This window comes from Atractosteus spatula, chromosome 22, assembly GCF_055471065.1.
Source record: "Atractosteus spatula isolate fAtrSpa1 chromosome 22, fAtrSpa1.hap1, whole genome shotgun sequence".
Taxonomy (NCBI): domain Eukaryota; kingdom Metazoa; phylum Chordata; class Actinopteri; order Semionotiformes; family Lepisosteidae; genus Atractosteus; species Atractosteus spatula.
The window spans coordinates 16,245,360-16,255,737 of record NC_142727.1 but is presented as its reverse complement, the minus strand read 5'-3'; the positions used below and the strand labels follow the sequence as shown (position 1 = coordinate 16,255,737).

At 45.2% G+C, this 10,378-nt stretch overlaps 2 long non-coding RNA genes across 2 annotated transcripts; one reads left to right on the top strand and one right to left on the bottom strand.

Moving 5' to 3' along the window:
• Window positions 1-592: 592 nt before the first annotated feature.
• On the top strand, window positions 593-3,426 carry LOC148816897 (uncharacterized). The gene is made up of 3 exons (XR_016094694.1): window positions 593-856; window positions 1,465-1,548; window positions 3,338-3,426. It is a non-coding gene; the product is annotated as an uncharacterized LOC148816897 (long non-coding RNA).
• Window positions 3,427-5,070: 1,644 nt separating this feature from the next.
• LOC148816896 (uncharacterized) lies at window positions 5,071-9,462 on the bottom strand. Its single transcript, XR_016094708.1, has 6 exons — window positions 9,197-9,462; window positions 8,939-9,010; window positions 7,072-8,609; window positions 6,908-6,968; window positions 5,988-6,095; window positions 5,071-5,203 (listed from the first exon to the last, which is right to left on the bottom strand). It is a non-coding gene; the product is annotated as an uncharacterized LOC148816896 (long non-coding RNA).
• Between the last annotated feature and the right edge of the window lie 916 nt (window positions 9,463-10,378).

Genomic DNA, 10,378 nt, shown 5'->3' with positions numbered 1-10,378 from the left:
ATGCACCGTAAAATTCGGTTTTTCATGCAGGAATAATCATTAGTTTCCTTGCAGGCAAAGAATATACAAGCACGACCCCCAAGAAATGAATCTAAAGGTTTTTTACAGAATTTATATAGAACACTTTATCATCTAAGTAAATAGCAGCTTTCATAAAAAAAAGTAACATATGGTAGATCACCGTGCAAAGGAATGGGAGTAAATCAGGCTCATTATTCGTAAAAATGCGATTATTTTTTCAATTATTTGTGCACTAAAGCAAACTATGCATCTGATGGTCTGAAGCACTGTAACGTTTTCTAAACTTTTGCTGTTCACTACTGGAGTTTGCAGTTTGTGACAAGCAAATCACACTGCTTTCTTATTCTTACGCACCCTAATAGCATAGAGTAATTTTTCTTATCTTACAGTTTGTTTTTCTCATAACTGCTATGTATATTTCGGGGTTTTAACGACATTTCGGCTCACTATGCAATTAAAATTCAAAGTTACGCACTGCATATGGCATTGCACGGTACAATGTCTCCTAATTGGTTTCGGGCTACTGCACGCAGGAGTGTGGAATTGGTTTTTAGCCGCAGTTCTCGCCATTTACTCGTGGCGGCGCGAGCGCTCATTCCAGCCGGCCGGTGGAGCGCAAGATGGCGGCTGTTCCAAATTCGTAAGGTTGGAGTAGGCCCGAGTTTCTGCAAATCAAACGTTTTTCATTCATGCGTTTTATTCTTATTGCTGTCAAATGGAATTTCCTTATGGGGTTCTGCTGGGTTTTTAAAATCTAAATCAGGCATAGCTTTGTTTTCGGTGGCGTTTTCAGCATTGGATATTATGGAGAAAAGACCCGTTTTTTGTCTTCGGGGTGAGTCGTTTTTTATTGTTACATGCATTAGTTTATTCAAAATGACTTGATGACTCGGTGAATCTATTTTTGAACTGCCTGTTTTGTTAAGATCTTATTTCGTTATCAAATCTTGGGACAATTCTGTTGTTTTCGTCAGCACATTTCATTGAGCAAAATGATTGGTTTTGCAACTGGTTTAGCGCGGTACGCGTTCATGGAGTGCTGTGTTATTTTAAATCAAATGTGTAAGTAAGCATTAACTAATGTAGATCGTATTTTTCTTGGAGGTCCTATATCATAATTGTTTCAACATGTTACCAACACGTGCAAGGCATACGTCTTGTGGATTTGTTAGTAGAAATAACAGTAGCCCTAAAACCTATTTAAAATGATTGATGCGTTATTTATGGGAAATAGAAGGAAAGAAACAGACGCGGAAAGTGATTTTGTAGCCACGTGTTTATTACTTTCACTGTAATGTTTTTAGGTTTTCATTTGTTTACGAAGAAACAATGTTTCCTTGGGTGAGGGCATGAGGACTTGAGCATTAATTCAGCTTGGGAACAAGCAGGTATGACATGGAGGTCATTGGCTAAATTTCACCCTGTTTACTTTTGCCTCTCAAGGTGCCGAAAGTGTTGAGCAGCCCACCCCTGAAGCTTGATTCACCACGAGGAGAAGCAAAGTGTTTCCAGGACCTTCTAAGCCAGGTAAGACATGGGTTTTTGCTGTAACTGTGTGGAATAATGTCGGTATAGTCTTCCTGGGCTGGAAGTTCTCGGTTTGGTTCTGTAGAGAGGCCTCTGTGACAGCTGTCACCCCGCTGTATCGTTCACACGTGTCTGAGGGATTTCCGTGTTGAACCTGGTCAGATTTGCTGGATCTAAGAGGTGCTTTGTTGATCCATATGCAGTGTCTCCAACAGCAACTCACGTAGTCTTTGTGAAACATTTTTTTTTTCTTGTGTGAATACGATTGCTGCACAAAAGTATACAGTACATTATTTAACTCATACCTAAGAGCATTCAGATTCTCCTATTGCTTTATGTCACCATAAAATGCCTTATAATCCCAATGTTTTCTTTAGTATGCCCTGTGTTTCTATAGTGCTTGATGCCAAGGTTTTCTTTTTAAAATATTTCTGCTGGCTGTTACCACTCTCATCACTTTCCAAGACCAAAAAAAAATGAACTCATCTGACCAATTGATGTTCGAGAAAATCTGGCTCCCAGGGATATTTTTTGCTACACACTAGCAACCCAGCCCTGCTTTGTCAACCCTATCCTGATTTATACTGAGATTTTGAAAACCAAATTCTTCAATTACTGTTTCAGTTCTTCAAAATTGAATCACAGGCCCAATGCAGCCAGACTTTGTAGTGCTGACAGTACTACAGTTTGTATTTGAATACCTTACACTTAACATTGCAGTGTAAATTGTTAAAGGGTTATGCAAGATAATTTTTCCAGTCTGATTAAAATCAGCTGTGCAGTGCTTGTGACGTGTGGTTTCTGGATTCTACCACACAGATGTGCAGGAATGTATTGTGCACCTATGTGCACATTGTGAGCTCAGCATACAGTATCTAAAGCACTGGCTGAAATGGCCCAGTGCCTTGAATGTATTGAGCTTAATAGAACGATACAGGAGAAAAACACGATGTGTTAAAAGTTGCTTCCGTGAATACTGAATAAGAGTAAGCAAATGAAAAGTCATTCACAAGACTACAAGAAAGTAAGCAATTCAGGAGCTTGCTGATATGGATCAAGGAAGGTCAGAAGCTGTGGACTGTCAGGGTTGTTAGTAGAGGTGGCCCCAGAGGTGGGGTTGTGGGTATTTTGCTTTGTGGGGTTGGTGGGCGATAGACTGTGCAGTGATGGATTCTCATCCAAAGTGAGAGTGCGTTTTTTGTTCAAATAGGCCGTCCTAGTCACTTCTGACTAGGAGAATCTGCACGGATGTCCCCCAGTTCTGTTGTTTCTCATGTCATATGTGTTGTATGCAAATAGGGAGTTTTCGTATAGAAGTGTGGTGCTGTTTTTTTTGCACTGAGCTTAATATTGTATTGATTGTGCAGTTTAGACTCCTGATGGCTGGGAATTACCTGAACATTTAGGTGAGGTCAGTGTTTGACTACACAAAACTTAAGAAACAAAAACTGCCTTTGAGCTGCCACATTGTTTTAACACAGGATGGTTCCCAGCCTTCCTGACTTCATGACGAAGTGCTCTTGGTTATTTAGTAATCTTCTAGCTTGCTAAAGTTTTAAATTGTGCCAGTAATGAATGGGGCTTTTTGAAAAGTGTTGAGTTGCCTGGCGTAGCCATCTGTGCTGGTGAAAAAGCCATTTTTTGACAAGTAAGCAAAATAATTTGACTAGCCGGTTTAAGATTATTAGTCTTCTCCCCTCTTTTGTCAAATGTGTAGTCAACAGGCGTTTTTCACACTTTGTCTTTATGAGGTGTCACTAATGTTAGTCTTTTTCCTGTCTCATTTCAGACGGTGCCAAAGACTCGAGGAGCCTTGTTGCCAGGGGAACACGCCCGAGTCCATCTTTGGTGTTTTAATAAAGAAAAGTGTTTGGCTTCCCTTTGGTGTTACGGATTCCTTATTTCGGTGGCCGCCTTTGGTTGGTGCTCTGGGTCTCGGGGTGAGGCTAGGAATAGACCTGCCAGCCACGTCCACTGTGTTGAGGGAGATAGGTTTTGGGGAAATTTTTTTCCAGCAGGGGAGGGGCTGGGGCTAGGAATAGACCTGCCAGCCACGTCCACTGTGTTGAGGGAGATAGGTTTTGGGGAAATTTTTTTCCAGCAGGGGAGGGGCTGGGGCTAGGAATAGACCTGCCAGCCACGTCCACTGTGTTGAGGGAGATAGGTTTTGGGGAAATTTTTTTCAGCAGGGAAGCCCCCTCCTCTCCTCTCTCCCCTTCTCCCTCTTTTCCACTCCCCCCCCTCCTCTCCTCTCTCCCCTTCTCCCTCTTTTCCACTCTCTCCTCCTCTCCTCTCTCCCCTTCTCCCTCTTTTCCACTCCCCCCCTCCTCTCCTCTCTCCCCCCCCCCCCCCTTCTCCCTCTTTTCCACTCCCCCCCTCTCTCCCCTCCTCTCTCCCCCCCCCCCCTTCTCCCTCTTTTCCACTCCCCCCCTCTCTCCCCTCCTCTCTCCCCCCCCCCCCCTTCTCCCTCTTTTCCACTCCCCCCCTCTCTCCCCTTCTCTCTCCCCCCCCCCCTCTCCCTCTTTTCCACTCCCCCCCCTCCTCTCTCCCCCCCCCCCCCTTCTCCCTCTTTTCCACTCCCCCCTCTCTCTCCCCCCCCCCCCCTCTCCCCTCCTCTCTCCCCCCCCCCCCTCCTCTCTCCCTCTTTTCCACTCCCCCCCTCTCTCCCCTCCTCTCTCCCCCCCCCCCCTTCTCCCTCTTTTCCACTCCCCCCCTCTCTCCCCTTCTCTCTCCCCCCCCCCCTCTCCCTCTTTTCCACTCCCCCCCCTCCTCTCTCCCCCCCCCCCCCCCCTTCTCCCTCTTTTCCACTCCCCCCCTCTCTCTCCCCCCCCCCCCCTCTCCCCTCCTCTCTCCCCCCCCCCCCCTCCTCTCTCCCCCCCCCCCTCTCCCTCTTTTCCACTCCCCCCTCCTCTCTCCCCCCCCCCCCCCCCCTTCTCCCTCTTTTCCACTCCCCCCCTCTCTCTCCCCCCCCCCCCCCTCTCCCCTCCTCTCTCCCCCCCCCCCCCCTCCTCTCTCCCCCCCCCCCTCTCCCTCTTTTCCACTCCCCCCCCTCCTCTCTCCCCCCCCCCCCCCCTTCTCCCTCTTTTCCACTCCCCCCCTCTCTCTCCCCCCCCCCCCCCTCTCCCCTCCTCTCTCCCCCCCCCCCCCCTCCTCTCTCCCTCTTTTCCACTCCCCCCCTCTCTCCCCTTCTCCACTCCGCCGGAAACCAGCTCAAATTTTGTCTATCTCCCTGTTTGGGGAGGAGCCATCCCTCCCCCAGCCCCCGCCCCCTGGAAACCAGCTCAAATTTTGTCTATCTCCCTGTTTGGGGAGGAGCCATACTTTCCCCCCTCAAAACCCTGCCCGCCTTCCCCCAGAAACCAGCTCAAATTTCAAGATTTTCTCCAAAATTATGGTCATGTTGAGAGGAGCTGTGCCTAAGCCCCACATGCACCTAAGCCCCACCCCACTTTTCCTGCCTTGGTTCCTTCTCTGCACAAAGAGCAGCAAAGCCTGCAAACAATGAAGAGGCAACAAATGGAGCAAAATGCAGTTTTAGTTTATTGAGCACAGTGCAAAAGGAAAATACAAAGCAACAGGAGCAGAACCATCACTGGGACTTCTGTGGAACGAGGTTTCGGCAGCAGAGCCAGACTTCACAGCAGCCATCAGTGTCCTAGACGAGAAAGAATAAGCGTGTTAACATTGCTCCAGTCAATGCAAAGTTTAAAACACAATTGTGCTCAAAATGTAAAATGTCACTGCAAATAAACTACACTCGGCTAACACCAGTGAATTTTAAGGCAAATACAATCAATACATGCAAAGAGAACGTGGTTTGCATGGCACCAGACAGCAGGTAGTCAGTCAGTCAAGCAGCATCTCATAAAGTATAATGGTTTCAAGAGAAAGGAGTGCACAGCTAGCTCTGCCACTGGTCTGAAGGCAGAAGGAAAAGAAAAGGAGATGCAGATTTCAGTTTGGTGCTGTTCTGCTCAAGCAGCAAGGTTAGCAACCTAAATCACAAACTCGAATCTGAGGCATCCAGACCATGTGGCAAAGCTCCACTCAACACACTGGAGGTGGGAGCAATGGGGTTACTGCCACAGCTTGACATACGACTGGTGATACACACAATAAAATCAAAAGATAAAAATGCAACACCTACATTTCAAGAAGCTAATCTACCAGTAGTGGACAAAACAATGGAAACAACAGGGTAAATGAGGGACGCCAAAAACTCAGGCACGAGTTGATACGACTCTGAAGGAAAAAGGTTTCACATCCCCTCTGTAAAATTGCACATGCTGTCGACTCTATGCCACACTGCATACCGTCCATACGGACTGCACACTTGGGTTTAAAGATTTCTTAAGTAACCTTTTATGTGAGCGTTTCCATTTTTTTGTCCCCTACCTATACAATTTACAGCAAGACAAGAGCACAGTGACAACACTTACCGGCTGTGGAAACAGTGAATCCCGCTGGAGTGAGGCTTCAGCAACAGGCAGGTCGTGGCAAAACCGGACTCGCAGCAGTCGTGTTCACCAAGTACCGGCTCTCTTTGTCTAAGGGAGAAGACAACACATGCCCTTTAGAATGCAAGTCTTTGACAAAACGTTTCAAGAGCTGTTGTCCCCAGTTCATGTGTACTGCTGCAGTCAATAAACATGATGCTTTTCTTCAGTTCTTCCTTCAGAATGTGTCAATGAAGAGCTGTTTCTGAAAATACCAACATGATTTCACATGGACATGAAGCAGTGTCACAAAGTGATGCATTTGGCAGGTAAGAGAAGCAATAGTGCACAGGCAACTCACCGATTCATGGCAAGATGAGTCCAGACCAATTCAGGTGGCTACAGCCAAGCGTAATATTGAGGATTTTTGATCATTACTGCCTATGCACACCCGGACCTGGGGTGCTATCTGCATGGAGTTCCCCCCACAGTCCAAAAGCATGCTGGTAGGGTAGCTGGCTTCTAGGGAAATATGCCCTACATGTGGCTGTGAGTGCGAATGTGCCCTGCGATGGACTGGAGTCCTGTCCAGGGACTACCCTGCCTTGAGCCCATTTCTTGCCGATACAGGCTCCAGCAGCTCTACCTCGACCCCGAATTGGATGAAGCGGTAATAACGTGGATGGGGCCTAAACAGATCTGTACTCCACTTTGCACTACTGTGGCTGGCCTGAAGTCCCTTTACACCTGGTGTGCCACTCAGTCAAGAATGAAGTTCACAATCTTCACATCAGTGTTCATTATATTTTGTCCAAAAAAGAAACACTATCCATGCTTGATAATGACTAACCATACTGAATAAATTATTTAATATAACCTGATCATTCATGCCTAGAGTGACTGTTGCATGAGCCCTAACTCACCTGTTCAAGAAGAGTACTGGTCAGGTCATGAGGTGGCGATATGGTCTGCTGAATATCAAGCCTAGTGAAGATAAAGGAAAAAAAAGCACAAATGAACCCATATGTCCTCTATATTAAATTAATAACGCTGAGATGAGAAAGTGACAGTCAAAGGCCCTACTCACCAGACTTAGGACGCACTGAACATGTAGATTTCAGTGAGCAGCGAACAGGCACATGCTGGCCCAGGACCCAGGAGAGAGAAAAGAAACCGTAAGAAGTCCTATAAGACGGCGACTGCAACCTTGAGTTCGGCAGGCATGTCCGATGTGCAGCTCGTACTGTGTTACCACACATGACACTAGCACGCGCCATTCACAGGAGACCCCCTGCTGATGAGAAATATTAATCAGCAAACCAAATTGACATACATGACATTTGTTAAATAAAATGTCAGTGCACCTGCTGCACAGATTGTCATTTTCCTGATAGCTACCTGCAGCAAAGTGACTGACATTTCTTTCCATACTCAGTCAAGTTACAATTCTCTTTTTTTTGCCATGCTGTAAATATAATGTAGTTTCTCATAAATCATGCTAGAGTAGCATATTCGGGGATTACTGAAAAACAAAACATCCACAGATGCGATGAAAAAGACCACTCCTCCATCAATGCTGGATTCAGATTCGAAAAAATAAGAATAATTAAACAAGTGTGGCACAAAACATGTGCACCGACTTTCAAAACCACTGATACCCTAGGGAGTATTATTTATTATTTACAAGTGGTGCTGGAGTAGACAATTCGGGGTTTACTGAAAACCAAAACCTAGATCGAACCAAAAAGACCACAGCTCGATCTACACTGGATTCGGACCAGAAACAATAAGAATAAACATGTGGCAAAAAAGAGGATCTCCCCAGGAAGCAAAACCTTTATTTGTATAACTTCTGTGTGGAGTGGACACATTCATACGAACAATGTTTAACAAGTTAAAAAAAATCATCATTATTTCGTTCCAACTTCTTGAGGTCACAGTTCCAGCCACTGTATGGGAGACAGAAGTTCTGCAAAATAATGCCAATAAAAAAGGACATTAATATTCAACATGGTTAACCTATAGAAGATGGTTTCAAATCCTTTCCTTGACGAGGAAAACTGGAAAACAAAAATTACAACAATTTCAATGTTCACATTAAAAGAACACTTCTGTGTGTATCCTTGGCAGGATACTGTTGCTCATTGTCTTGTGCTCTTCAGAAATTTCTAATCTGCCAATACATTACAGGCAAATGAAGTCCACGTGTGACAGCAGCTGCTATCAAACTCCTCTTGTAGTGCTTGATGGCAGCCTGGCTGCACGGTGCTACACTGCCCATGTCCTGGGTCCTCACCACCTGCCCTTCATGCAGACTCATCCTGAAGTGACAACATGCCAGCAGGACAGTGCGTGTTCTCCTGCTGCTCTTGTAAACCCAGCTGACGTGCAGGATGAGAACCAGACAGTCAAAGCCATGAAGGCCCTACTCACCAGACAAAAGCTCCACTGAACATGTACATTTCAGTGACCAGCGAACAGGCACATGCTTATCCGGGATCTGGGGAGAGAACCGAATCCCTCTAGACAGTGACCACACCACGCTGCAAGACAGGCACTGCACATGTGCAGCTTGGAATGCGTGTCCACACAGGATACTAGCATGCGCCGTTCAAAGGAGACCCCCTGTTGATGAGAAACATTGAAGAGCAAAATCAATCAACTTTTTTTTCTGGTCCCTTTAATAAAATTTTAGTTCATCTGCTACACAGATCGTCGTTTTCCTAATAACTATCTGCAGCAAAATAACAATTAAGTAATGTTTCTATTGAGGCTCAATATATTTACAATTCTATTTATGAAAGACTAGCAAAATCAGGGTTTATAGAAAACCAGAGTTCATGTCCAGAAAAAAAAACACCATGTCTCGATTTGCACAGGATTCAGAGCCGAAAAAAACAAAAAGTTAAATAAGGGTGGCACATAAAAAGCACACACTTTCGGAAATTACTTACTCTTGGTCTTCTTATGCAGCGAAGCCGTTTTGTTTGTATTATTCGTACAGGGAGTGGAAACAACAATAAAACCTGGAAAAGAAAACATTAAACAGCTTCAAACTATTTGCAACATAAAAGACATTCGCCTTTATTTTCATCCACAACCGTTAAAGTATATTTGATAGCGTTTAATACGGAGATTATCTAAACCATTTTATTTCATTTTCCTTAAAATCGTACCACCACCAAACACACGCCGGGAATTCACTCACACACCTGCAGTAACTCCGTCCCAGACTCCAGGCGTTCACCCCCGTTCAAACAGCGCAGAAATGCACTGTTCGTTCAATAAAAGGACATCTTTCTGAAAAGTCTCGTACCTGAATGAAACCTCAAAAACAAAAACATTACATTGTAGCCCGTTCTGGGTAGAAAAATAACATTTTAAACTGTGTAAAAAGAGAAACGCTGCCCCGCAAACCGCAGGCGCCGCCATCTTGAATCTGACCCACGCGTGGAGGGGGGAGAGAGCCGCACTCGTGGGGAATTTATGTCAGGTGGCAGTGACGTAAAACGCCCCTAAGTGCTGCAATTACGTCATTCGTCCCCTTTTTGTAAACCCCTTTTAGTACTTTAATCCCGTGCAATTTTCCCCATTCTTAGGGGTGTGACCTAGAATGGCCACCCCCCTAAAAATACCGGCCCGGTGCAGACCCGGCAGCTGGAAAACGCACTTCGCCGGTGGAGCGTGATCGGACCGTACCCGGGTTGGATTCGAACCCGCTCGGAGCGAAGACGTACCGGGGGGGCTCTAGGCTACTCTAAGCCACAGGGCTTAGAGCCTGGTTTTCAATAGCTGTGACACTGACTTTGCCCGCTACGCCACCTGGCCGGTGCGCACGACCTCATTTTTATCTTATTTGAATTATAGTCGGACATTTATTTAAAAAAAAAATTAGAATCATATTTCTAAAATGAAACATTTGAATCGCTGTTAATCTTAATGCCTTATGAAACTGGATGGCTTTAAGCACACCCCAAAGCACGAAGAAATGTTGTAATTCTGAGGAAAAAATCAAAACGTTTAAAAACATTTTAAGTTTCATCATGTTCTCATATAGTAAAAAGTAAATCGCACTCTTTCAGCATGATGCTATATGCAGACATATTCAGGGGTAACTGCTGCGTTCATAAAGTTGCACGCTAGGTTGTTAGTCTTTTATCAAAATATTTCCACTGATAATGCCAGTTGGATTGCTTCCAATTAAACAATGTTTTACACAATTAAAAAACCTAGATTTGAAAGAGCCAATGCACAGCTTCATAATCTTGGTACCTTTTTTCAATAAAAAACAGATGGCAGACCTTTCAGCTGGAGAGCTATAATCCAGCAGGCCTTTAAAATCGTGTTTATAGTTTGTGAAGAGTGTCACCTTTCTTGGGGAAGTTAGCGCTGCT